General features: G+C 33.2%; 1 pseudogene; it reads left to right on the forward strand.

Annotated features, from left to right (window-relative positions):
* The first annotated feature begins 836 nt into the window (after positions 1-836).
* LOC149145956 (uncharacterized) lies at positions 837-27,763 on the forward strand (annotated as a pseudogene).
* The last annotated feature ends 10 nt before the right edge of the window (positions 27,764-27,773 follow it).

Here is a 27,773-nt window from a genome sequence, read left to right on the forward strand (position 1 = left end):
TTTCCCATATTTATTTAAATGCTTAAATGTTTGACTTGTATATTAATTATTTATAGCTAATAATAAAATATTAGTCATTTCAAATAAAAATATAATTTACTTATTTTTTATTATTTTTTTAAAGTTTTATCAACATGACACGTATTATGTAATAAATGTTTTTATGCTAATGGGCATTTGTATGATTGTACTAATTTAATTTATATATCTACACTAATTATAGATTTTCAATCATAAAGAAACAAAAACTAAATTAAAATATAATTAACACTTTCTAACTTGCTAGGTGTGAGAAATGCATAATCAAATAATAAATTAAAATATAAATCCCTCCTAAAAATTTCATAATTTTTAATGTTAGAGTATGAAAAATGCATATTTTTTTTTAATTATTTTGAAATGAAATATTCTATAAAAACTCTTATTTTAACTAAATTCAGTGCTCAAATAAAATAAAATAAAATAAAATAAAATATATTCATTTTAAAAATGAATCCAATTAATTAAATACAGATGTGTCTGTTACAATAAAATAAAATACACCTATTTCATAATATAAATGAATAAAATATATTTTAAGAATTAACTTTATTTTAATAATGAAATTTAGAATCAAGTTTGGTAACATGCATCCAAAACGAAAAGATTTTGTTTGTCTGTTGCGTGACTGACCAAGCGCGGCATGAAACCACCTTCATTCTTCACGCCTAACGGAGGTTATCCCACACACGCAACCATGTGGCCCGAGGGCTATAAAACCGGGGCGTCCTCAGCAGAATGACAAGGATCGCAATAACTTCTGGCATTTAAACTGATTATTAGTATTTGAGGCGGCCATGAGGATCAGGACATTTGGGTTCGGCTTCGCTTTAGTTGCAATGTTACTCCTCCTGGTTGTGGACGCACAGAAACCCGGAGAAAATCCCAAGCTGAGGTGTTTTCTATACGACTGTCAATGCCCTGCTCGCGAATCTCGAAGCAAATACGGCCACGCACGGTTACAGCTACAAGACGTCGGTTCCGGGCACAACCACTGCCTACGGGGAAGCAACCTGCAGCCTCACCTCTGATTGCACAGTATGCCTTGTTCACTCCCGCGACGCTATCTGGCCCATGCGCGACTATGCCGTCGGTAAGTATAGTCTTATCCCTTTGTAAGTATAGTCTTACATGTATTTGGTAAAATGCTTAACCTGCGTAGGAATAAAATCCCATAAGGAGGTTGTCAATAAGAGGTGCAGGAAGAACATGAATACAAGCCAGTGAGAGAGGAGTAATTTTGAACCTCCCAGCACCAAAACCCTAGATGGAAAACTACCCAAACCCTATTGCATTCTAGAGTATCTACAAATGGCCAACAGAGTGAGTTCCCTAACCACCACCACTTAACCCAAACTGTTAAATCATCATCAAACATCTAGACTCTTCATTCCTTAATGTCATGTGAACAAAATGAAACACATCCATAGAAAAATAGCCACATTTCTACATCACCTGGTTAAACATAAATTGAATCCATATTATTAACCTTTGTAGTATAAACTTTGCTAGAGCAATGAAGAATCGTAAAGTCCTTCGCAATACATACCAAGATTAAAATTATGATGGCTCCTTTATATTTCGTTCGATTAGGTAGGGATCATAAGGTGCAGGAAAAAGCAATCCCATTTTCCTTAGGTCCACACATATGCATGAATATATATAACAATGGAAAGAATTTTGGAAACAAAAGGAAGAAAATTTAATAAAGATTACAAATGGAATTTATGGTTGCTATATATACTTTTGTATATTTTAAGTTGTTCAAAAATTAAAAAATATAATTAATATATTTATTAGCTCTTAGAATATTGTTTCGATAAAAAAATAATTTACAATAAATATCACATTACTATAAAGTATATCTTAGGTACATTACATATCATATGAGGGCATTAGGTCACAATATTATACCTTACAAGCTACAACTAAAATCAAACATAGTAAATGTTTCTTAAATGAGGAATAATGAAATATCTTTTTATGTTATACAATAAAGGAAAAGATAAGTAAATATAAATCAATTGTTGAAGGAATACCCCTACCTATGGGAATAGGTATGTTGAGCATCTAGGAGTACAATAAGCATCCTAATAGATTAACTAAGTAGTAATACATGCTAACTAGTAAATTTTATTCTTTGACTATTTGAATATTGAGTAGACAAAGAAACTTGTAAGAAAGAGCCTACATCTCAAAGCCCAAAAATGCATACTTGTATAAACATGTAAGGAAATGTTTCTTAACTTATGCTATTAAAGAGTCAACAAAATAGATGGATATATTCATGATATAAATGTTGACTTTTCATAGGGTTTTCTAAATAGATAATTAATTCAAATGATTTAATTAAAGTTCTTATTCTTATCCATCATTAAGAAATTACACATAATAGATCAACCATATAACATATATGATAGTAGGATCATGAAGAGATAGAAAACCAAAGAACACAAGAGTTTACCCTCGGAAAACCCATATGGGGAAAACCCCAAGCTTTTCCTTAGAGAAATTATTCAAGTCAACAAAGACACTCCTAAATCATCTAGTCATTCATAAGGTCAAACTATTAGACAAAGAAAATGAAAGAAAACTTAGACTAGTGCCTCCTATTCAAGTTACAAATATGCCCACTAAACAAAAGTTGATTGTGTTTGTTGTTGCTTTGGTACGCCACGGAAGATTAAGTTTTGTTACAAATATTATGCCTCAAAATATTCGTTATTGTCACATAGATTATGCCTCAAAAGATTCATTTTTGTTACATAGATTATGCCTCAAAAGATTTGTTATTGTCACGTAGATTATGCCTCAAAAGATTTTGTCTTGATCCTTCATAAAATATTAGTCCTTTTCCTCATCAATGAAGTGCCTTAGACCTGCCCCTTTCTCTTGCCTCTGGAAGTTTGAATTTTGTTGAACATAAAAAATACAAATTGGTGTTATTTGGAGTAGTTCAAGTGCCTTAATAATAATTTTCTTGTTGTCAAAATGTGTGCCACATAACTAGGGCTGAATTGACTAGGAGGAGGACCAACCTAGATGTTTTGGAGCCAAACGTTCATTTTTCTATTATTCAAATTTTTTGTTTTAACAAGGTCATGAAGAACATGCCATGGGATTTTTTTCCATTGACAATAGCATGAAGAACATGCTTTAAAAATATGTAAATTACTAAAATAATAATTATGAATATTGACCGTAATTACAAAACTCAACACCCCCTCTTAGCTAGGGAGGTATTCATAATGACTATCTATATCCTCTCATGTTGAAAAAATTCTCTAAGAAAAGGTTATAAAGAATCAAATTACCATAATCAGGTAAACAATTGCGACACATGGTAAATTAAAGTTACTATAATCGAGTCAACAAATATGACACATGGTAAATGAGTAGCATCAATAGATTACCATAATCTAGTCAAACAACTTTTGCACATGGTAAGTTAGCAACATCAACATGTTACCATAATCTGGGTTAGTACCTCAGACCTATGGAATATCCTCACCATAGTATGGGTTAGTACTTTAGACACATGGTACATCATCACTATAATTCGGGTTAGTACTTAGTAACTATATATCCTCACCATAATTCAAGTCAATACTTTAGACACATGGTACATCATTTATCATCAACTAATCACCATAATTTGTGTTGGTACCTCACATATGGAATCTAGGTTAGTCTTGGTCCACCATAATTTAGGTAAATATATTTGACACATGGTGAATATGAAAATACCACACTCTTGCTGAGTAATTCATGGAATGATGTTAAACGAACCTAATAGTCTAAGACAATTCTTCCTCATTCATGTTAACATACTAGACACAAGAAAAATGATTATCGAGTCCGAGACCATTCTCCCTAATTTAGGTCAATATACTTGACATAAGGAGAATGTCAATCCATAATGCTCTCTCATCAACATTCCCTCTCATTATGAGGGGTGCTCTCAACAAGTCCAAGCGTTTCCTTGAAGTATACAAACCATGCCCAAGGAAAATATGCTTGACTATAAAATAAAACTGAAGTCATATTGCTTCCTTCTATACCATCCCTTGGTATAGATTTTACTACGCTTCAACCTCACATCATGGTCACCCCATGCACCTAATCAAAATAGTCCTACAAGTATCCTCTAAATTCATAATGATTCTCAATTTTGAAATCTTTAAATTCATAATGATTCTCAAATTTTAATTCTAGCTACAATATACACGACCTTTGCGATGTTGAGTGCTGATAAAAGAAGTTATAATGGAGCCCAAACTGAAGCAATATCTTAATGAACACTTTCTTTCTTCAACTCACCCTTCCCAATCTCAATCTGCAACTGTACATCGCTGTTTGAGACGAATATCAAAAGCATAACTAATTTTTCCATTACTAATTGTACCATGTTGGTACACCAACCCTTTTTCTAATTATATCACAATAGTTGATTCTTTGTCATGGTGATTGGGTGCTCCTTCTCACACTGATACATATCCAGTTGTGGTAATTTTGGTTCCTCCCTCTGCCACTATTTTCTTTCATCTATCTAGCTTGATAATGTTAACAACAATCCATCATCTCAAATGTAGAGGTCCACTCCCTCTGATGCTAAAGAAAGGATTTCTAACTGCTCTCTCTATCACATGAGTACCTCTTCTTTCATCACCGACGAATCAAATATGATTAATCTTGATCCATCAATCAAAGCCCAAGCTCAACATATCTACTTGTGATTGTACAAAACATTATTCAATCATGAGACTTATTCTCATGTATCTACGAGCTTCAAGGTAGTTCTATGTACACTTCTTCTTCCTTAATTACTTAATTAGGAGAAACTATATTTCCATCCACTTGGTGAAATTTACAAATCAATAGTTATAAACCAAGTGTACCTTACAATTAGAGAAAATGTATTGCCATTTTCCTCTCCCTCCTTCTAGGATAACGTTATATTATCAATTTTCACTTTGTACTTGTCTATGTTGCCATTTGTTGCATGCAAGATCTTGTAGATAGATCCATTTGGATTTTACCAATTTATTCCCTTCAACACAATCTAGGAATACTTCAAATTTATTGATCTTCCAACTCCCTCTGAACTTAGATCTCACCTAGTACAATATCTCTCTATATAAGCCACGATTCTAGAATGTCCTCTTGTCACATGCTTCGATTTTCTCTTCCACTTATTCTATCTACTACTAGAGCATTGGAATCGTTCAACACACTACACTACTCAATAGGAGACCATGGAAGATTAATTACAACTAAGGAAAGGTTACAAAGACAAGAGACTCACTTAAACAATGTAACAACAATGATAATAAAAGAGGAGAAATATACAATAGTTATATTTTGAGAGTTATAGGGAAATGTAAGCACCCTCTAGATATTAGCCTTGTTCCATCCATCTTGTAATTGTATTGTCCTCATCCTCACCATCAACATGATTTTACACCTTCGTTATGAGAGTTACAGTTTCTTATTTTAGTGAAAACGTTAATTTAGCTCTTAGTATTTTTTCCACAAACCCTAAGGATTTCTTATTCAAGCCCTTTTAAATATCTAGGGTTTTCAAACCCTATTTTTCCTATTCTTGTATCCATATATCAAAACCATAGAATTGATATGTTCTTTACATAGGAGATGAGCTTTATCATATTCATCAATAAATCTAAGGAAGACTTGTTCAATGACTATCCTTGGTCTCTTCAAACCAAGTAACTATACTTTCTCCTAATCATTGTAGCAACAATAATATTTTGATCTTAGATACTTAGTATTTATTTCAATGGAATCCATCATTCTAAACCAAGCATTTGATATCAGTATCCAAAATTTCTCACAATAATGTATGTGGCATCAACATTTTAGAATCATATACATTCAAGAACATAGGAGAAAGAGTGTTTCTCGACTGATGGTTATAGTATGGTGATGTTGTTTGATTTTGCTTGATACTCATGTTGGTGTTGATGGAGCTATTGTTTGAGTTTTTTCTTGTTGTTGGTTTTATGTGTTGGTGAACATATTTTCTACTATGGCTATGACATGCAGATATTTTTGTTGTTGCTCCTAGAGAGAGAGTATTTGACAGAGTTATTGTGTCTCCCACTTTCTTTCATCATGCAATGTGGAGTGAGAGAGTTTTAAACTTTTTGATATATTGAGATTAGATTTAGCTAGTTTCTGGGAGGAGTATTGTCTATTCACTTATGGTTACCATTGATGAGTTTAACCCTTTCCCATTTATTTCAAAGGGGGAATGATCAAGGATATCAATTTTATGGGGTGAATATCGATTGTTTTGATTAGCTGGGGTTGTCATCAATGACAAAGGGGGAGATTGTTGGCATTGGTGTTGTGTTTTATGGTTGGCATTGATGTCAAGACTCAACCTAGTTATGACTTTGTGCTAGATGTGCACTAGCTAGTACATGAGCTATATGATTGTTAGATTTGTGTACATGTTTTTTACTTATTATTAATCCTTGTAATGATGAAAATGACGATTCTTATCATGCTCTATCTTTGTATTTTGTAATCACTCTGAGGCGTGTTGAGTCAAAGTGTATGTGATCTTGGATGTCATTGTCATAGTATTGTATTTGAAGATGTAGTCCTATAAAAGTGTGTGTGAATTATGTTGGTAATTTTCATGAAAATAATTATTCAACCATGTAAACACACATTAGTGCAAATCGGTATTTGGTTTTCATAACTCCATTGCATTAGGTGAAAGATGTAAATATTGAGTCCTTGGAGTCTTTGGTGTGAGTTGATTTCTACAACCATGTAAGATATCTATGAAGCCTTGTTATTTATGTACAGGCCCTTTGGTCAAGAGTCGGTCATTTGGTCCATGAGGAGTAACTTTCAGCAAGAAGGCTTTCTTTGTAGGTTTTTGATGATGATTATGCTAAGAGGGAGTTTGTTTGGTGTGTTTTCTAAGAAGATATAGTTTTTGTGCTTCTATGTGAGTGAGTATGGATGGTCATGATTGTCTCTTTGGCCTTGCCTATGTATGTCCTACGACTATATTTTTTCAAGGATAATATGGTTGATTACAAGATGGTGCTATTACTCATTGAATTAGGAGAGATAGTGCTTCTCTATTGATGGTTATAGTATGGTGATGTTGTTTGAGTTTGCCTGATGGTGTTTTTGGTGTCGATGGAACTATTTTTTGAGTTTTTTGTTATTATTGTTGGCTCTATGTGTTGGTGATCATATTTTTTACTACTTCCATGACATGGAGAGATTGTTGTTGCTGCTTCAGGAGAGAGAAAGTATTTGATAGAGTTATTACTACTCCTGCTCATTGTCATGCTGCTATGGGGAGAAAGAGAGTTTGTTCCTTGTTGATATATTGTGATAAGATCTATCTAGTGCATAGGGGGAGTATTGTCTATCCAACTATGGTTACCATTGTTTATTTTATCCATTTATCATTGATGTTAAAGGGGAAGTAATCAAAGTTATCAATCTTCAAAGGTCACTATCAGTTGTTTTGATCAGCTGGAGTTGCCATCAATTCCAAAAATTTAGATTGTTGGCATTAGTATTGTCTTTAATGGTTGACATTGATATAAGCCACGTTATGAATTTGTGTTGGATTTGAACAAGTTAGTACAAGAGCTAGATGATTGTTAGCATTGGTGTGTGTTACAATGTTGTTGATGTGTGTTACATATGTTGAGTTTTAGATGATTTCTTATGCATATGCTTATTTGGTACAGGTATTGACCATGCTTGGTTTCAGTTGTATGTCGTATTGTCTTGTGTACGATTGTTTGGTTCCACTAGATGATATTGGATTATGTGCATGTGGATTTGAAGGTTGTCGAGTAGCTTGAATTGGGAGTGTGGATATAACTATGTCATCTGGAGGACTTTTCATTGATGGTGTAAGTGTCAGAATAGTTGTCGAATGAGTTCTAGATGTCTGGAAGAGGTTTTGGCTAAGATGCATTTCATTACTCCCTATTCTCTACCCTGACCACTAGGACGTAGGCCCATCCATGTGACTAGAGGCCTCTAGTGCTAGGAGGAAGGTATGTGTGTGCAACTGCAACTGAGATGTGCCAATTAGGAGCGTGTATCTGAGGATCTAACCATGAATAAAAAAATACCTTGGTAAGATTGAGCATGAGTATAATAATACCATGGTATTTCCCTTGGTATTTGATTGGATGTGGATGAGGATAGTTTTCTATACATATGTGTATTTGTGTGTGCATGTGTGTCATGTTGGTTGAAAAAAAAAAGTTTGGTGAGAGTGAAAGAGTGCTACAAGTTCTTGTAAGGCCTATTGTACATCTGTAGTAGGTTTGATTAGTTTTCGCATATGTTTTCATTTTCATATGAGAACATAGAGAAGTTGCTGGGTTGATCATGTTGAGAAGACCTGAGAACCTAGTTTGAAATATTGTGAAATGTGGTTCACATCAAGGATTTGAAGGTGCATAGGATTTATGCTAGTGGAGGCTAGAAAACAGTCATTAGAGGAGGATAATATCCACATATGGTGGCAGATAGTCGAGTAGTATCTGGGCAAGGCTCGTTGGTTGTGGAGGCTTCTAGCTTATTGTTTTCTGTAGATTTATATGAGAAGAAACTTCGTAGTTGATGGGTGCCAATAGACTGTTATAGTAGTGATTCAAGTCTTCTACCTTATGGAGGCAAGCTACTCTATGTATAAAAAAAATCAGTTATTATTAGAAGATCTAAGTAGTGCAATGACAGGTTGTTTTTGACCTTGAAGGGTGTTTTCCATATCAACACTTGTGTCCTCTTGTGTGGATGTCTATTGATATTGTTCATGGTGTTTATTCTATTTTTACATTCTATATTTCTAATTTGATAATGGGTTAGTGATATTTGGAGTGTTTTCTAAAAGATTTAAAAATATAATTAAAACCCTATCATCATTGATTCACTATCCCCCACTAAGTAGTGAGGCCATTTCTAACATATTCATAAATAATCGATGTAATTAGAGTTGGTGCCTTGATTTACATCATAATACAAAAACAAGATTTGGTACTATTTCGTGTTGAAGGGTTTCCACGTTAAATCATTGTGTTCAAATATTATGTTATTATTTATTTCTTATGTTTTGTTGAACAATTTATAATTGAATACATAACTACTTTAGGTAGAAAGGAAAATCTATAACTCACTGATTCGCTCGACCCTTTTATCAATTCCTGATTCCCATCACTTTTATGATTTTATACTTTTTTAACATATTTGGGAAAGGAAATTATATGTGTTACTTAATTTAAATAGAAAATTTTGATATTACAAATTTTTTGTGTAACATTTATTTTTACTAGTACTTATATAGTCTAACAATTCATGATTTCATAATGCCTCTACCGAACTCCCTCACAATTCGTGCCCCAATTCCACCATTACCTTAGGTACAACAAATATGTTGTAGTTCCTTACTGGTGGAACTATTCTTCAACTTGAGCATACAAAAACTACATATTTATATTTCATAATATTCTTGAAAATCCAATAAATTTACTAATTTTAAAAATACCTTAAAGTCTACAATTAATAAAAATTACCAAACCAAATTCTTAGCCCTTCAACCCCAAATTACTCCCCATGAAACATATTCAAACCTCGATACCAATTAGAACATGTGAAAATTTAGGGTTTAGTTACTTGGAATGGATTGTTTGAGTGTCAAGTCCTTGTATATTGTTAAAAGGGTGGTCCATGATAACTAGAAAATGACATTAGCAATAGAACACTTAATGTGCAAAAAGATTAATATTCTCTAGGGGTGATTACAAAGACAACAAAAAACAAAATGAAATATAGAGAAACAAGGTATGACATATGCCTTTATGGGTGAGATATTTCTTTCACATCTTAGCAATCAATTCCAAAGTATGGTGGGTATCATCGCAGTTATACTATAGAGCTTATGAGATTTGCAAAGAGAGAAGCAACATGAGCTCGGTGCCAACTACCTAGAGAGGTATAATTTAAGGTAGAGTTCATTAAGACTTCGAAAGCATGAATTGAGGATTATAAGCATAGGAAGGCAAGTGAATCTATAGTCAGAGGTGGAACTACACTAAGAACTCCAGAGAGGAGAATATGTAGCTATGAGAAATCGATTAGTGTTACAACCAAAATAAATTACCAAAATAAAAGGAAAGAGAAATATTTGATGCAAAAATAATTTAACAAACAAAAACCTCCTACAGTTGACCAAGAGGTCAAGAAGGATGATAAAGTAGAAGCATGATTATTAGGAATTAATAAGTATTTAAGGGTGCATTATTAATCTGATAATATGAAAACAAGAGTATCCACATTAAGCACTTCATGGTGTAAAGGTCACTATTTTGAAAGTTTGTGGGAAAAAATATATCCATGGTAAGGCATGATGTGGCTGAGGCTAGGTGCAATCCCCATATGATTTTGACAGCTTATGTGCATTTGGGTCATGAGAATTCAAGGCACGAGTTAGGCATGTTAGTCATATAAGGACTCATGTAACCTAGAAAATATAAAAAAAGAGTATCAATTTTTAGTCTGAAAGGAAAGGCTGATTATTGGTGGGAAGACTTGAGGAATGTCAACGACATAAGAGAAAAGGAGTTGTCCTAGAGGAGATTTGAGAGACATTTTTGAGAGAACTATCTATTTAAAAGATATTATGACATCAAGGTCGAGGAGTCCCATGAGAAAAATCTAGGGTAATTGACAATTGATGTGTACATCAACAAAATATTTGAGTTGCCAAGGTATGTTACAAAACGAATGCCAAGGTAAATACCCAAAGGTATCGCAATGGATTCCCAAAGGCTTACAGATACATACTAGAGTTTGATTAGCCAAAAACCTTCGATGGAACCACACGAAGATGAAGGATTCGTATGAAAAATCCAATCTCAAGGCTAAGTTTTGGATTGATTAATAAGTAAGAGGTAATCCTAGATTTAGCGGAGAAGGGAAGAAAAATGTAGGGCATTAACCAAGAGAGATAAATGTTATGTTTTACACTCCTTTCAAGGGTGATTTTTACCCACAACCTACTATTCTTAGTAGTGACCGGATTTCCAAGGCATTCCGAGGAGGAATGGTGCAATGATGGACATGTGCACAGAACCAGTTACTGAGGGATTATTCTCAACATGAGCAAAATGTCCAAGGTTGTACAATTTGCAAGAAGAAGATACAGTTAATGATGTGACTCAAAACTTTCCATGAATCTATGCCACATTGGACAACAAATAGGCTCATCATCAATATTTAATGATCAAGATGGAAGGTATGGGCACTTATTAACATGTTTAAAGTTTGATTGAATCACTATATAATTTCAACTATGTTAGCCCAAAATTCATGGAAAAGTGTGCATTATAGAATAAATCCCACAAGGAACCATGTTTGGTTTAGTTAGTTGCGAGAATCGAAAGGCGAATTACAACTGTACTGAAAGTGGAATTTGTCCTTATAAGGAGAGGATGCAACTCCCTTAAGGACATAAAATTACCCTAATTTCCATGTCTGATGCATCCATGTGAATGTGAGAGGGAAATGTCTAAGTAGGAACTCTTGAGATAGGTCTTGTCATTAACTTATTTTTTATATTCTCAAATGCTCCCTACCATGGATCTGTCCAACAAACTCAATATCTTTGGTGAGAGAGGTAAACAAAGGAGATGCAATATTACTAAAATATTTATAAATCTTGGATAGTGTGTCTAAGATGAGAGAAGATGCTTAGCATAAAACTTTGAAAAGTGCCATGGCCATTACATATACCAAATAATAAAAATTCAACAAAGGATAGTTGTGAGTGGTTTTATCTTAGTCTTTAGGACTTATTTGAATCTACTAAGAATGAAAATAACATTTTTTGGAAATAAAATCAAAGACATGGTTAATGAAGGGAAAGGGAAAATGATATTTCTATGTGGATTCACTATAAACAATTGGATAGATGAACTTATCATTTAATAATTTCTTTAATTATTCCTTCACCATATATTCTAAGTTAGGATTCATTTTCTTTTGATGCTGGTGAATAGACTTGTGACCCTCTTTTGTGGTGAGTGCACACAAAAACATGTACTCCTTTAATACCCTTGTAATACCATGAAAAGGAAGCAATGTATTGTCTTTAAATAGTGAGTAAATGATCCAGGTGATTAGATGAAACTGAGGAGTTGATTTTTAATAGTTTTGAGGGGTTGATTCTAACCATCTTCAAGTTATTTTGATCAAAACTGATAGTAAATAATTATGCCTCTAGATTCTCATGGTATGAACTATGCCACTCTAGGGATGACCCTTCTTTTATCCCATCAATGTTGATAGCAACAAAATATTGGTTTGGTAGAAAATTATGAATTAAATCACCTTTATCAACCTTCTTTCTACTAACGGTGGTTTCTATTGTACACATAGTATTTGGTGATGAGATCTTAGAATCTGACTCTTCTTATTCTACTAGTGTCTCAAATTCATCATAAACAACATATTGAGTTGGGATATATCATACAAGTTGTTTTGGGTATAATGAATTGGTGATTGTCATGCTTCCAACCCCACAACTCATATTCACCATAAATCGAACATGAAATACACGATACAAAACCCATGTTTTTAGCTTCAAGTTGTAGAAAAAAAAAAGATCCAATGCACTATAAGAATAATGGATGGTAAAATTGGTCATATTTTTTAATAATCATGTCCAAATGGTTAAAAGTTAATCTATATGCTTGGACTATCCCTGAAATACTCCCAAAAAATCCCTGAAATCTGCCAAGAAATCCTTGAAATATGCCAAAAATATCTCTAAAAACTAGCTCACAACTTCTTTACAACCAACAAATTCTCAATGAACATAAAAAAGAATAAAAAATTGTCTTTAACATTTTATTCTTATGTAGTTTTCTACAAATTTATTTTTAACTTTTTTTTTTATAGTTTTTGAAAACAAGTTTAATCTATGAGCATTATGACCATAATTTCAGCTACAATGAAACTTACAATCAGTAGGAAGCTCTAGAGACATGGGGGTTATGAAGCTCACTTAGGTGAGACATGTGGGTTATCAAGCTCAATGATGTTCTAGCTCACACTGAGTTGTGTGAGACGAAACTTCCTAGCTAATGGGTGTCGGTAGACAGTTATAGGAGTCTAGTCTTTGAGCTTATGGAGGCAATCTCCTCTATGTATAATTTTTTTCAAATATTAATATAAGATCTGAGTAGCACATCAACTGATGGTATTTTTCCTTAGTAGGGGTTTTCAACCAGAACACTTGTATCCTCTTGCGTGGATATATATTGATATTTTTCATGGTGTTTATTCTAGTTTTACATGTCATATTTGTGATTTGATGATGTGTTAGTGATCTCTAGATTGCTTTGATGAAATATTTAAAAATTTAATTGAAATTATATCATTATTGATTCACAACCCCCCTCTTAGTAGTGAGTCCATTCCAATGCAATCAGAGTTAGTGCCTAGATTTACATCATAATACAAAAAAAGGACTTTGACACTTTCTATTGTGGAAGGATTTCCACACTAAATCATTTTGTTCAAATGTTATTTGATTTTTTCCTTCTCATGTGTTGTGGAACGATTTACAATTGAATACACAATTGCTTAAGGTAGAAAGGAAAATTTTTAAATCATTGATTAGCTCACCCTTGTCAACAATCCCTTATTCCCATCACTTCTATGATTTTGGACTTTTCTAACATGTTTGGAAAAGGAAATGATATGTATTACTTAATTTAAATAGAAAATGTTGATAATATAAAATTGTTGTCTTACAATTATTTTTACTAGTAGTTATATAGTCTAACAAGTCATGATTGCATGATGCCTCTACGGAGCTTCCTCACACTTCATGCCCCAATTCTCCCCTTACCATATGTAAAACAAGTATGTTGTAGTTCTTTACTGGTATAACTATTCTTCTACTTGAGAATATAAAAACTACTTATTTAAATTTCAAAATATTCTTGAAAATCCAATAAATTTATTAATTTTTAAAATATTTCAAAGTCTACTATCAATAAAAATGGCCAAACCAAATTCTCGGAAATTCACACCCAAATTCCTCTCCATGCAACATATTAAAACTTCAATACCAATTAGAACATGTAAAAATGTAGGCTTTAGTTTCTTGGATTAGATTGTTTGAGTTACAAGTCATTGCATATTGTTAAAATGTTTGTCCATGTTAATTAGAAAATGACATTAGCAATAAAAAAATTAATAGTAAACAACATGCAAAGTATAACATCCTCTAGGGGTGACTGCAAAGATAACAAGCAAACAAATGAAATAGAGAGAAACAAGATGTGACATATGATTTTATGGGTGAGATATTTCTTTCACATATTAGGAATCAATTCCAGAGTGTGGTCAGATACCATGGGACTTATAATGTAGAGGAGAAGCAACATGAGCTATGTTTCAGTTACATAGGAAAAGGCATAGGAAGGAAACTGAAGGTATACTGAAAGGTGGAATTCCACAAAGTATGCTAGAGAGGAGAATATGTAGCTATAAGCAATTGTCTAGTGTTGCAACCAAAAGGAATTACCAAAAGAAAAGGAAAGAGAAATATTTGATGAAAAAATAATTTAAGAATGAAAAGCTTCCTATAGTTCAAAAAGAGATCAAGGAGGATGAGAAAGTAGAAGCATGATTATTGGGAATGAAGAAGTATTTAAGGGTGCATTATTACTATGATAATATGAAAGAGAGAGTATCCACTTTTCGTCACTTCGTGGTGTAAGGGTCACTGGTTCAAAAGTTTGTGGGAAAAAGTTTATCCATGGTAAGGCATGGCGTGGTTGAGGCCAAGTGCAATCCCCTAGCTATTTTGATGGATTGGGTGCACGTGTGTCATGACTACCCAAGACATAGGTTAGGCATGTCAGTCATCCTAGGACTCATGTAACCTAGCAAAAAAAAATAGTACCCATTTTTAGTATGAAAGGAAACAATGATTATTGGTGGGGAGACTTGAGGAATGTCAAGGACATAAGAGAAAAGGAGTTTTCATACAGGATATTTGATATAAATTTTTGAGAGAAATTCCTACCTAAAAGGTATCGAGAGATCAATATCAAGAGGTTCCGTGAGAAAAAACTAGGCTAATTGACAACTGATGTGTAAACCAATAAATTCTTTAAGTTGTTGAGGTATGCACAACTAAAGAATGTCAAGGTAAAGATCCAAAGGTATATCAGTGGACTTACAAAGGCTTATAGAGACATAACAGAGTTTGATGAGCCAAAAAACTTAGAGGAAACCATATGAAAATGAAGTATTTTAATAAACAGTCCAAACATAAGACTAATTTGTGAATTGGTTGGGAAGGAAGAGGTAACACTAGATTTATAGGAGATGGGAAGAAAAATGTAAGACATCAACCAAGAGAAACCAATGTGAACTTTACCACTCCTTTCAAGGGTGGGTTTCTCTAAATATCTAACATTGCTAGTAGAAACTAGATGTCCAAGCCTACAAGAGAGGAAGTCAAGCCGTTCAGAAGAGGAATGATGCAATCATGGAAATGTGCAGAAAATGATTTACTAAGGGATTATGCTCAATATGCAAAAAAATGGTCCAAGTTTGTACAATGTGTAAGAAGAACATACGATAAATGATGTGGCTCATAACTTGCCATGAATATATGCGACATTGGACAATATATAGACTCATCATCAATCTTTAGTGACCAAGATGGAATATATGTTCATTAATTAACGTGTTTCGATTTTGATTGAACCACTATCTAATTTGAGCTATGTTAGCCCAAAATTCATGGAAAAATGTGCATTATAGAAGAAATACCACAAGGAACCATGGTTGGTTTAGCTAGTTGTGAGAACCAAAAGGGGAATTATAGATGTAGTGAAATTGGAATTTATCCTAAGAAGGGGAATATTCAGCTCTCTTAAGGACCTAGAGTTTCCCCAATTTCCCTATCTATGCATTGATGTGAATGTGAAAGGGAAAGTTCCAATTATGAACTCTTATAATAGGTATTGTCATTATCTTTTTTATATATTCTGAAATGTTTATTGGCACGGATATTTCCAACAAAACTCAACATCTTGGGTGAGCTTGGGTGAGCAAGGAAAACAAAGGAGATGCAATATTACTAAAATATGTTATAATTATTGGATTGTATGTCTACGATGAGAGAATATGCTTAGCACAACCCTTCTAAAAGTGGGAAGGCCACTACATAATAAAAATAAGAAAAAATCACCAAAGGATAGTTGAAAGTGGTTTTATCCTAGTCTTTAAGACTAATTTGGATCTACTAGGAAGGAAAATAACATTTTTTGGAAAGAGAATTAAGGACATGGTCAATGAAGAGAAAGTGAAAATGATATTTACATGTGGCTTTATTAAGTTCCTTGTAGTCAACAAAGGTTATCCATTTCCCATTTCTCTTGGGAACAATAACCACAAGAGATACCATTAACTATATGGAATTGGATAGATGAACCTAGATTTTAATAATTTCTTTAGTTCTTCCTTCAAAATATATTTTAAGGTAGGATTCCTTTTCTTTTGAGGGTGGTGAATAGGCTTGTGATCTTCCTTTGCGGTGAATGCACACACCAAGATGTACTTCTTTAATATCCTTGTAATTCCATGCAAAAGAATCAATGTATCGTCTTAAGATAGTGAGGAGATGATCCTCATGGTTAGCTGAAAGTGAGGCATTTATTTTCAACAATTTGGACTCGTTAGTTTCTACCCTCTTTGGTTTTTTAATCAAAACATATAGTAAATAATTATGCATCCATATTGTCATGGTAAGAAATATGCCACCCTAAGGATGACCCTTCCTTTAGCCCATCAACGTTCATAGCAAAAAAATATTGATTTTGTATAAAATTTTCTATTGTACGCATAGTATAGGGTGATGAGAGGATAACATCATCTTCTCTTCTTATTCTACTTGTGTAGGAAAGTGATCATAAACAACATATTTAGCTAGGGAATATAATACAAGCTATTTGGGGGACTGCTAATTGATGATTTTCATGTTTGCAGCCCCATAGCTCATATTCACCATAAATCAAAATTGAAACCCATCATACAAAACCCATGTTTTCAACTGCGACTTGTAGAAAAAAAATAAGATCAATGTATTATAAAAATAATGGATGGCGAAATTGATCATATAGTTTAATCATCATGTCTTGATGGTCAAAAATAAAGATATATGCTTGGATTATCCCTAAAATATGCCCAAAAACATCCTTGAAATTTTCCAAGAAAATGCTAGAAATATGCCAAAAATATCTCGTAGTCAATAACTTTTTGACAACTTGCAAATTCTCAATAAAATCTCTAGCCGTGTCCAAAATTCCCAACACTGTGAAAGAAGGTAAGTAGATTTTTTTGTTATTTAAGTCTTTAGCAACATAAAACAAACCTATAAAAATGATTTTGTTATCTCGTAGATATACAACATTATAATGATCCAAAATAAATCTTTATAATTTTAGTATTAATCTAATTTTATTTCATAGAAAAATGTTCTATATTTAACATTTTATTATTATATAATTTTCTACCAATTTTATTTTTAAAGTTTTCTATATTTGTTAATAATAAGTTCAATTTTTGAGCGTTATGATCATAATTTCAGTTATGATGAAGCTTACAATCCGTATGAAGCTCTAGAGACATGTGGGTTATCTCACTCAGTGATGTTCTAGCTCACAGTGAAATGTCAACATTTGATTGTGATTCATTAACGATTTAGAGGGTTGTTTCTTTAATTCATAAAAGTGTGAAGGGCCAGATCTACTAGACAAGTATAGGCATTGATCTTGCACGAGACTAAGTGGTGTGCCATATAGAAACTCTCTGAATTGTTGCTCGAAACTATAGCGTGCTAAAATGTTTTTCGATAGGAGGATAGTTTTGCAAAAATGCATTTTCAAAATTTAAGAAATGAAAACAAGACGATATATATGTAATAAATTTGTAAAGTTTAAATGTACCCAACAAGTTTATTACAAGGAATAATAGACTGATAATTTTATAGATTGATCATGATTAGTGGGATAACATTGATCATGATTAGTTGAATAGTGACTCTTATTAACTGATTTTAACATTTTTTAAAGAGTAGGTGTTATTTGTTAGGTATCATAATTAAGCTCATTATTAAACATCTTGTGAGCTAAAGGTGAAAAATAACATATTGTACATTTAGAAGGGGATTCACATTCTTATATTATTTTATTTCATTGTATTGTGGGTTACCAGAACTTAGAATCTATTGACAAGTCAGCACTTAGAGATTATTTATTGTAAGATTGATTATTTATTTATTGTAAATTCTATTGTTTAAACTGGAATTTTAGGAAAACACCCAACAAAACTTTGGGTCTACATATGTGAATTAAAGAATTGAATAGAAAGATAACTAAAAGTTATTTCATACGATGCATGATATATGGTTTTTGCCTAAATATAAAACAAGTATAACACTTGAATAAAATAAACTAGCATTTGCACCAGATGTTGCAAAGGAAATGTCGTAAGGCATAAAGTGTGGAAGTATGACAACATCAGCATGTGAATGGACGTACATGGAATGCTCCCTATAAGTAATGGCTAAAAATAACTACATAGACTCGACTTCAAATATTCCTTCCATAAGAAAGATCAATTGTAAGGTGATGCCCCCCTTAAGGGTATTTTGTTACAGTTAAATAAAGGTAGAAGTTTCCTATCTCATTGTTTGTATCTTGTGTGTGATTTTATATTCAAATCTATTGAGGTACTTAATAAATAGTACCTTGGATAAAAATTTCCTCACAAGGAGTGATTGTTAGAATTTTACCTATGTTTCTCTAATTGTGTTCAACCTTCGGCAACACAACAATACACTGCAACATCCCTTAAACAAAGAAGCATACCCAACAATAGCCTTGGCCTGTGTGCAGATGGGTTAAAGGTGTAGTCAAAATCAGAATCAACATGGTGCAAAAGTGATGGTAGAGTTTACATTTCTGAAAGTATTTCTCCTTGAGCATTACTTTGTCTCAGCAATCCGTGGAACCTACACCCTCCACAAGTCCGTAGAGTCTTGGGATTTGTGCAACATATTGTAATTAATGTGAATGTGTAGCAACATTAAAATACGTGTGTAAGTTATAATCATCTTATAGATGTTGTATGCATGTATGTTTGCCTTAAGTTAAGAGTGTTTTCCAGGCTCAGAGCCATATTTAACATGGATTTATGGTTTAATTTAGGGATTGAATTTCCTTCAATTAGCATTTTTTTCAGTTTTTTTCAAGGACAAATATTTCTTTGGGAAATGACCACAGTAGAGAAGGATTCCAGATTAAGAGTAGTTGCACTTTCCTAGGTAGGTGATACTGTTTACAACATTTTTCATGCAGTTAGGTGCTTTATCATATACATATTTAGCCTTAGGGTTAGGAGTTATCTCTTATATTTTTGTCACAATTCTCTAGTTGCGAAGGGAATTAGCAAGAAAGGTTGACTTATTCAAAACAGGGGAATAGGGGATGGATTACTAAGACAATTTATTGCTATAGATTTGGGAGTGCATATTTTGCGATGGCTGTGAAAATGTTGGTGGCAGCATAAGATCAGCAACAAAAAAAATCTTTTGGAGCACAAGATATTGGCACCAACAGAGAACAAAAGTAGTGTATGTTTCAAATCATCAATTCTTAGCAAATTTCAACATCCAACTAATATTAATATAATTAGCATTATAAACCATATGGGAGAGATTTTGTGGATCATAAACATATGGTTGATTTAGAAATGGAAGATTAGTATCTGATTTACTGTGTACTTACTACTGTCCCACTCTTTTCACTTTCCTATTTTAATGTATAAAGAACAAATATCATGACCTGGTTTGCATGGTTCGATTTCGGATTTGATAGTAGCTTTCATTTATAGGAGCTTCTAATTGTCCTAGTATAGTTTTCTATAAAATGAACACAATTGTAAGACGGTTATAATCCTTTGGAAAAATGTTTAGGTTCATCTTTTACAATTCTTTCTTTTCAATTTCCAATGTTTAGGTTTTAATTTTTCCAATATTTCCTCTTTTCCCTTCCATTTTAATGTTGAAACAAAATACATCATGGCTTGGTTTGCATATATAGATTTAGGAACTGATATGTTGTGTAACTATTATATATTTTTTTAGATTTTGGTTAGAATTAATAAACAAAAGCAGGTCCATTTCTTATTATTTTTATCTAGAATTGATTTTTGAACATATATATTTGATATTCACAACTCAAACATCTAATTCTATAGCTTGCATATTTTTATATGTAGTGATATGGAGTAAAGAAAATCACCCATAAGTAATATTCAAGTGATGATATCTACATCAAAGTATTCTTCAATCAACAATATGATCCCTTCGGTGATTTATTGCATCGGTAAGTGATGTGTCTAGCTTTGTAATTTTCTTATTAATGCCCTAAACCATCGTAATGTGAAGTATAACTTTGGTATGATCATATCTAATAAATCCAAAGATTGAATGTGATAAGAGTGGGAATTTATCTTAATTTTGGTATTACATTATGCCTGAAGGTATCCACTACCAATAGAAACCTATTACCTTGATCAAATATTTTAATGCACATGACTACAGTGGTATTCAAAGCATTGAAAGAGTGTTAAGGATGTTTCCAGTACCATGACATTGAATTACAAATAAAAGAAACAATGCCATCCTTTACCGTCAGTATAGCAAGGTGGGATCATGAAACTGAATTAATTAATACTGGAGGGTCATGCAGGGGATGGATCACTAAGACACTGTAGATGTCATCTATTAACTTATTATATATCAAAGGATTAGAAGTTTGTCATTTTTCCTATTCTTCGATTGAAATATATGAGAGAATTCACGTTCCTAATCACGCTACAATGACATATTTCATAGTGAAAATTAATGAGAATATTCAAGTGATCATATCTAAAATAATGTCTGCTTCAATGAGCAATCTGATCTCTCTGGTGATAATGAAATTTTATATTCAAATCTATTGAGGTACTTAATAGATAGTACCTTGGATAACACTTTCCTCATAAAGAGTGACTGTTATAATTTTACCTTTGTTTCTCTAAACATTTTCATCCTTTAGCAACATAGAAATACACTGTAATATCCCCTAATCATAGAAGCATACCGAGCAACATCTTTGGCGTGTGTGCAGATGGGTTAAAGGTGTAGTCAAAATCAGAATCAACATGGTGCAAAAGTGATGGTAGAGTTTACATTTCTAAAGGTATTTCTCCTTGAGAATTACTTCGTCTTAGCAGATCCATGGAACTTGAACCCTCCACAAGTCCTTAGAGTCTTGGGATATATGCAATAGGTTGTAATTAATGTGAAGGTGCAACAACATCAAAATATGTGTGTGAGTTATAAGCATCTTATAGATGTTGTATGCATGTATGGTTTCCTTAAGTTAAGAGTGCTTTCAAGGCTTAGAGCCATATTTAACATGGATTTGTGGTTTAATTTAGACATTGAATCGTCTTCAATTATTGTTGTTTTCGATTCTGTTTAGGGACAAATAATTGACCTCCCATCTTTTCTGCTAGAGGCATCAAGTTCCTTATCTGCTGAGTTAAGAGGTTTGGATATCATCAACATCACGCCACTCGAGATTTCACTGGTACCTAATCAATATATATTTCACTAACAACAACTAACACACTATTAATTACTACACAAATATGTATTTCACTAACACCAACTAACACACTATTAATTACTACACAAATATGTAGATACATTAGACTATCAATCTCGGCCTATGATGGATCTCTTATGCCATCTTGCCCTGGGATGTGCATTGACATGCCTACTCTTTTCATACTCATACAACCTTGCAAACAAACCAGCAAGCTTAGCCAATTTATGAGACTAAGAAGAAATGATAGACGATGTGGAAGGACTATGAGACAAGAAAATCTCATACCCATCTCCATATGAGCTCATTCCTTCTGCCATCAGCTCCCAAAACATAGCTTATCCACCTACTCTTCCCGTGCTAGCAGAAGCATATATTTGCTTATAAACCATATAGAGAGATTTCATGGATCATAAGCATACTGGTCGATTTAACAATGGAAGATTAGTATCTGATTCACTTTGTACTCACTACTGCCCCACTCTTTTCACTTTCCTATTTTAATGTAGAAAGAACAAATATGATGACCTGGTTTGCATGGTTCAATTTCAGATCTGATAGTGGCTTTCATTTATAGGAGCTTCTAATTATAATTTGGATTCCATTACTCATGCACGCTATAAGGTCATAGAGTACGGGGATCACCTTCTCGGCCATCTCTCTGAATTTATACAGGTAATTTAATATTGTCTAGGTTTCTAGATGTTTGTAGATCTATGTGGTGTTGATTTCTATTCTCACAACCATGTTCATGACAACCTAATTTCTACAATGATTGAAGAGCCTATATTCCATTGTTTGGTCAAAACAAAAAAAACACAAAATAGTTGGTTACTGGTGGCATTAGACTCACTTATAGTTTCCCCATAACCCCCTTATAAGCAACGTATCTAAATATTTTAAGATGACTTACCTTTGGCTTCTATTACTTCTTGAACCCTCTCCTAAGGAAAATGTCCCAAGCCAATGGGAGAGCGAGGGCCTTTCCTTTGGCTTTAAGGCTAAGAAGAGACTTCCATACCTAAGGGGAGATTTCCTAAGGTCGAATCTAGCTATGATTGATAGGTAGGGATGAAAAATTAGGAACTCATTTTGACAAGTTAAGTGCTAGTTATTTCAAGATTGGACGTGCATAACAATGTGAAGCTATAATAGGTAATCTCACTTGAATGAACTGTAGAAATGTAAATCACCATAAAGGTGTCGAACATATACTCAGTTATGCAATGATAAATATCCATGGAATCAAATTATTTGAATATTCTATTTACCATTGTATTTCCAAAATGCCATTTGAAAGTGAGTGAAATAAATTGTCCATTGCTATTGTTTAAAGACACATAAGAGAGTAGGGCAACATTTGTATCATTCAACTACCAATCCAATGAGTATTATCTATGTGTGCCAAAATGTTGTCAACAAAGAGGAACAATGAGCTGGTGAGGGCCCATGAGAAGGCTTGTTAGTTTCCCATCCAAAACATTGGATTCTACACAAGTTTTCACTACATTTAGCATGCATAAGTCCTTGTTCAATCATTTACATATATTTTTGTAATAACAACATTGATAAGGAATGAATTGATGTGCTGCTAGTAAAATCAATGATAAAATAATTGAGCAATTTTAACAAAAATTGCATGCAAATAAAGTTCTGATACCAAATTTCTGATGATACCATGGCTCTTGTGACAAAATATTTACAACCAAGGTGGCAGCCCTTATTGGTCTTCCTGCTTTCAGATGATTGCCTTCAAAAATTACTCTGACAGGTGGTGCATGCGTTGATGAGTTTAATGATGTTGCCATTTCATTTGATAAAAAATGTACATATTTATTAGAAACCTTGAAGCCCACACTTCCTCGTTTTAAAATGGGTTATGCAAAAGCCAAGCCTTTAGAGATTGCCATAATTTGTAAAAAGATTCCTATCCACAATATCATCCCCGCCTTTAACCTGCATCTCTTGTGGCAGAATTTTACATATGCCACTCTGTAGATTCAATTTTCCCGTCCACTAACCATAGTGAATTACCATCTCTGGCATTGATCTAGATAAATCTAACTTTGTCGCATGAACAATGAGTTATTTCTTCCACTCTTCTTTACTTCCTACTTCTCTCTCAAATAGAAATTCAAAATATTTTAAATCATCAAGAAAACACAACAATCCCTCTGTTTACCTTGCTTACCTCCTCTTTTCAGCCTTCCACTTGTTGCCTCAACATAAGACTGAAGGTTTTTTTTCCCTCATACCTTCAAGATTGAAATTCTCTTCGGTACCATGTGAATCAACGCCATTCTAACTTTCTCATGAACCATTTTTGGAATTTCCTGCAACGTGTGTATCATCCCATGATGTTTACCTATTGCGACACCTATTCTCTTTGTAGAGTAGCTGATTTTTAACTTCAAACTCGCAGTCATCATCCATTTTTGAGGCTAAAATAACTTGATTTTGATCATATTTTTCATCTATTCTCACAACCATGCTCACTACAGCCTTATTTCTACAATGATTGAAGAGCCTATACTCCATTCTAACTTTCTCATGAACCATTTTTGGAATTTCCTGCAACGTGTGTATCATCCCATGATGTTTACCTATTGCGACACCTATTCTCTTTGTAGAGTAGCTGATTTTTAACTTCAAACTCGCAGTCATCATCCATTTTTGAGGCTAAAATAACTTGATTTTGATCATATTTTTCATCTATTCTCACAACCATGCTCACTACAGCCTTATTTCTACAATGATTGAAGAGCCTATACTCCATTGTTGGTCAAAACATAAAAACACACAATAGTTGGTTACCAGTGGCATCAGATTCCCTCATAATTCCCCCATAACCGCCTTATAGGCAACATATTTAAATATTAAGGTGACCTACCTTTGGTTTTTGTTACTTCTTGAACCCTCTCCTAAGGAAAAGTCCAAGGCCAATGGGAGAGCCAAGGCCTTGCCTCTTGCTTTAAGGTTAAGAAGGGACTTCCTTACTGAAGGGGGGATTTCCTAAGGTCTAATCTAGTTAGGATTGATAAGTAGAGATGAAAATTCTGAACTCATTTTGACATTTCAAGATTAGACATGCATAACAATGTGAAGCTATAATAGGTGATCTCACTTGAATGGACTATAGAAATGTAAAACACCATGTCAAACATATACTAAGTTATGCAATGATAAATATCCATGAAAAGAAATGATTTGAATCTTCCATTTACCATTGTATTGCCAAATGCCATCAGAAAGTCAGTGATATAAATTGTCATTGTTGTGGTGTGGGTGGGGCTATATGGATAGGGTGTTTCTTGTTGTTGTTTTGATAAAGGAGGATTGCATGAGAAATACATATCTATGCTTTGGGATTTTCATTTGTGTAGTAGGAAAGCAAACAAAAAATAAATAAATAAATTGTGTTCAATATATGGGTAAAAATAATTTTCTATACAAAATTCAATTAAAAAAACCATTTTTAAATCAATTTTATAGATTATTTGAATAATATTAAATATATTTTTTGAATAGTAATATAAAATAATTTTGTGTTTTAATAATCTTTAAATTTAGTCTTTGAATATTATAAGGTAGTTGTTTTTAGTGAGAATTTTTGAAAGTTTTTCTGTTGGGCATATTATAACCTGGTGAGAATTTTTGAAAGTTTTTCTGTTGGGCTTTTTGGGTGTAATTTCTCTAAAATCCAGCAAGAATTTATTTAAATCACAAGTGTGATAGGTAATCCCTGCACAACCAAAATGGCCTGGTGTTTTTCAGTGTGTTGAATCCATACACAATCAAAAAACTACTTTAAATAACATCAACGAAAATTTTACTTCAAATTTTTCTTTTGAATTCTGGCAGAAAAAAGTCTAAAAAACACACTAAATACAACACCTATTCTCAAAATAACAAAATCTTGGCAAACTAATCCACAATCAAATTCCTATAGTGAGAGAAAAAGATTAATTATATATGATGATGCACGAACCCAGATTTCTGGTCCATGAAGTCTGACTAACTTCCTCAGAATCAATTTTGTCATAATTACCGTGTAAACTGTGTCATCAATTAAACCTACAATCTCTCCATTATGGGTTCAAGTTGTGGCAAGCTGTAGTTCCAAAAATTGATGGACTATTCTGTATTTTAAATTTCTTTGTTGGTTAAAATTGGCATGAAAAATTAAAAAGATAGATAATGATTTTTTATATTTTAAATTTCAGACCCCGTTAAATTAAAATACTGCTTAACCAAAATTCTATATGGCCAAATAAAATTAGAGTTACTATTATTAAGTTATCATCCATACTAATGTAATATGAATATAGGAGTTGTCTTTAAAGACAACTCCATGAATATATGTCAAAGGCAGATTTAAAATATTTCGAAAATAAAAAATACATGAGCATATCAATGACAGATTTAAAATAATACACGATTATATATCAATCACAAATTTAAAATATTTAGAAAATCACAAAGATATAAACCAAGTGAAATAAAAAGTGGTTGATTTTTAATTAATTTATGGCTGTAATTTAAAGGTCTCAATTTCTTTCTATAAAGTTTTAGAAAAATTCATATAGAAACTTTTATTATTTTTGGGAGAATTTGTACCTCTCTGTTTTTCAACCCTGCTGAAAACAAAGTCAAAGTCAAATTAGAATTTGGGAATTCTGTATATAGGTGGCCCTAGGTGTGAAATAGCTCTATTTCCATGAACATAAAGTATATTAAAATAAACCTAACAAATTTTCTATATTAAAAGAAATATGAGCGATGGTTAGTAGATTCCAGTGTTTTACAGGGCAGTCATATAAAATAAAAAAAGATAAGTATTTTTATTTCTAAATTAAATACAAAATAAGTTAAGATAAATATCTTTATTTCTAAATTAATTACAAAATAAATTAAATAATTACTTAACAATCAAATAAATAAAATAATTATATTTATATCCAACTATTAATCACATAATAAATCAAATAAAATACATGAAATATAAAAAATACCATGCATACATATTACAGCTAAAACTGCCCAGATTTTACAGTTATTAAGCAGCGTTTCAATTTATAAAGCAGTGTGCCGTGTGGCTGTGCAGATTTTACTGATCGAGGATTTGTTAATGCTCCAAAACTATACGACCAAGTGGCAGCTGCAGAGGTCCTAAAATCCGCGCAGGGTGAGATTTGTCCCATTATTTTTTATTTTGCTTCAATTTTGCTTCCTTTAAGTTAGTGGAATTTTATTAAAAATCTATTATACAACTGTAATTAAATTTAAATAGACAAAAGAAAACTAAAAAATTGAAAAACTTACAAGGGCCTCGGATTATCAAGAGAAAAACTGAAACAGCAGAGACAGAACCCATGAACATGACGGAAGACATGGAAGTGTGGAGAGAAGTTGGGGGAGGAGAAGGAGAAGGCCGAGTCAAAAAGCAGTCGCTGCGAGGAGAGGTGTTGCCTCCATTACCTCAAGATAGAGGGCGTGTACCAGTTCCTCTGCAACTCGTGTGTTCAGGTGACTCATTGCCACATGTACTGCCCCTATGTTCTGATGACTCATTGCCACATGTACTGCCCCTATTGTCTAGATGACTGCACTACCTCCGCCCAGGGTCTCTTGAAATGCTCAGCCTGTCCTGGCAGCGTCCATGTCAATTGGTATCACATGGCGGCCGCGATCCTGCCCACGGTAATGCCCATGAGCCAACCCTTCCTAAGTTTGCACTGCCAGAGCCCTAGTTCGCATGTCATGCCGTTTGCGCAGCCACAGGCAAGGCCTAGACAAGGCCCCCGAACAGGAAGCTCAAGAGCGCCCACCGTTGCTCCGTTAACTAGCAGTCGGATTTTGTCTCGGCCAAAGTGGTCTTAACCGTGGCTAGAATTTCATTCGCTTGGATTCACAGGGTCGCGGTAACTGAGAGCTTACCAGACTTGATATTCTATATATACTATATTTCATAATATTGGACAT

The sequence above is a fragment of the Pinus tabuliformis genome, chromosome X (assembly GCF_031772625.1).
Source record: "Pinus tabuliformis cultivar Carrire ecotype Pingquan chromosome X, CPIR1, whole genome shotgun sequence".
NCBI lineage: Eukaryota > Viridiplantae > Streptophyta > Pinopsida > Pinales > Pinaceae > Pinus > Pinus tabuliformis.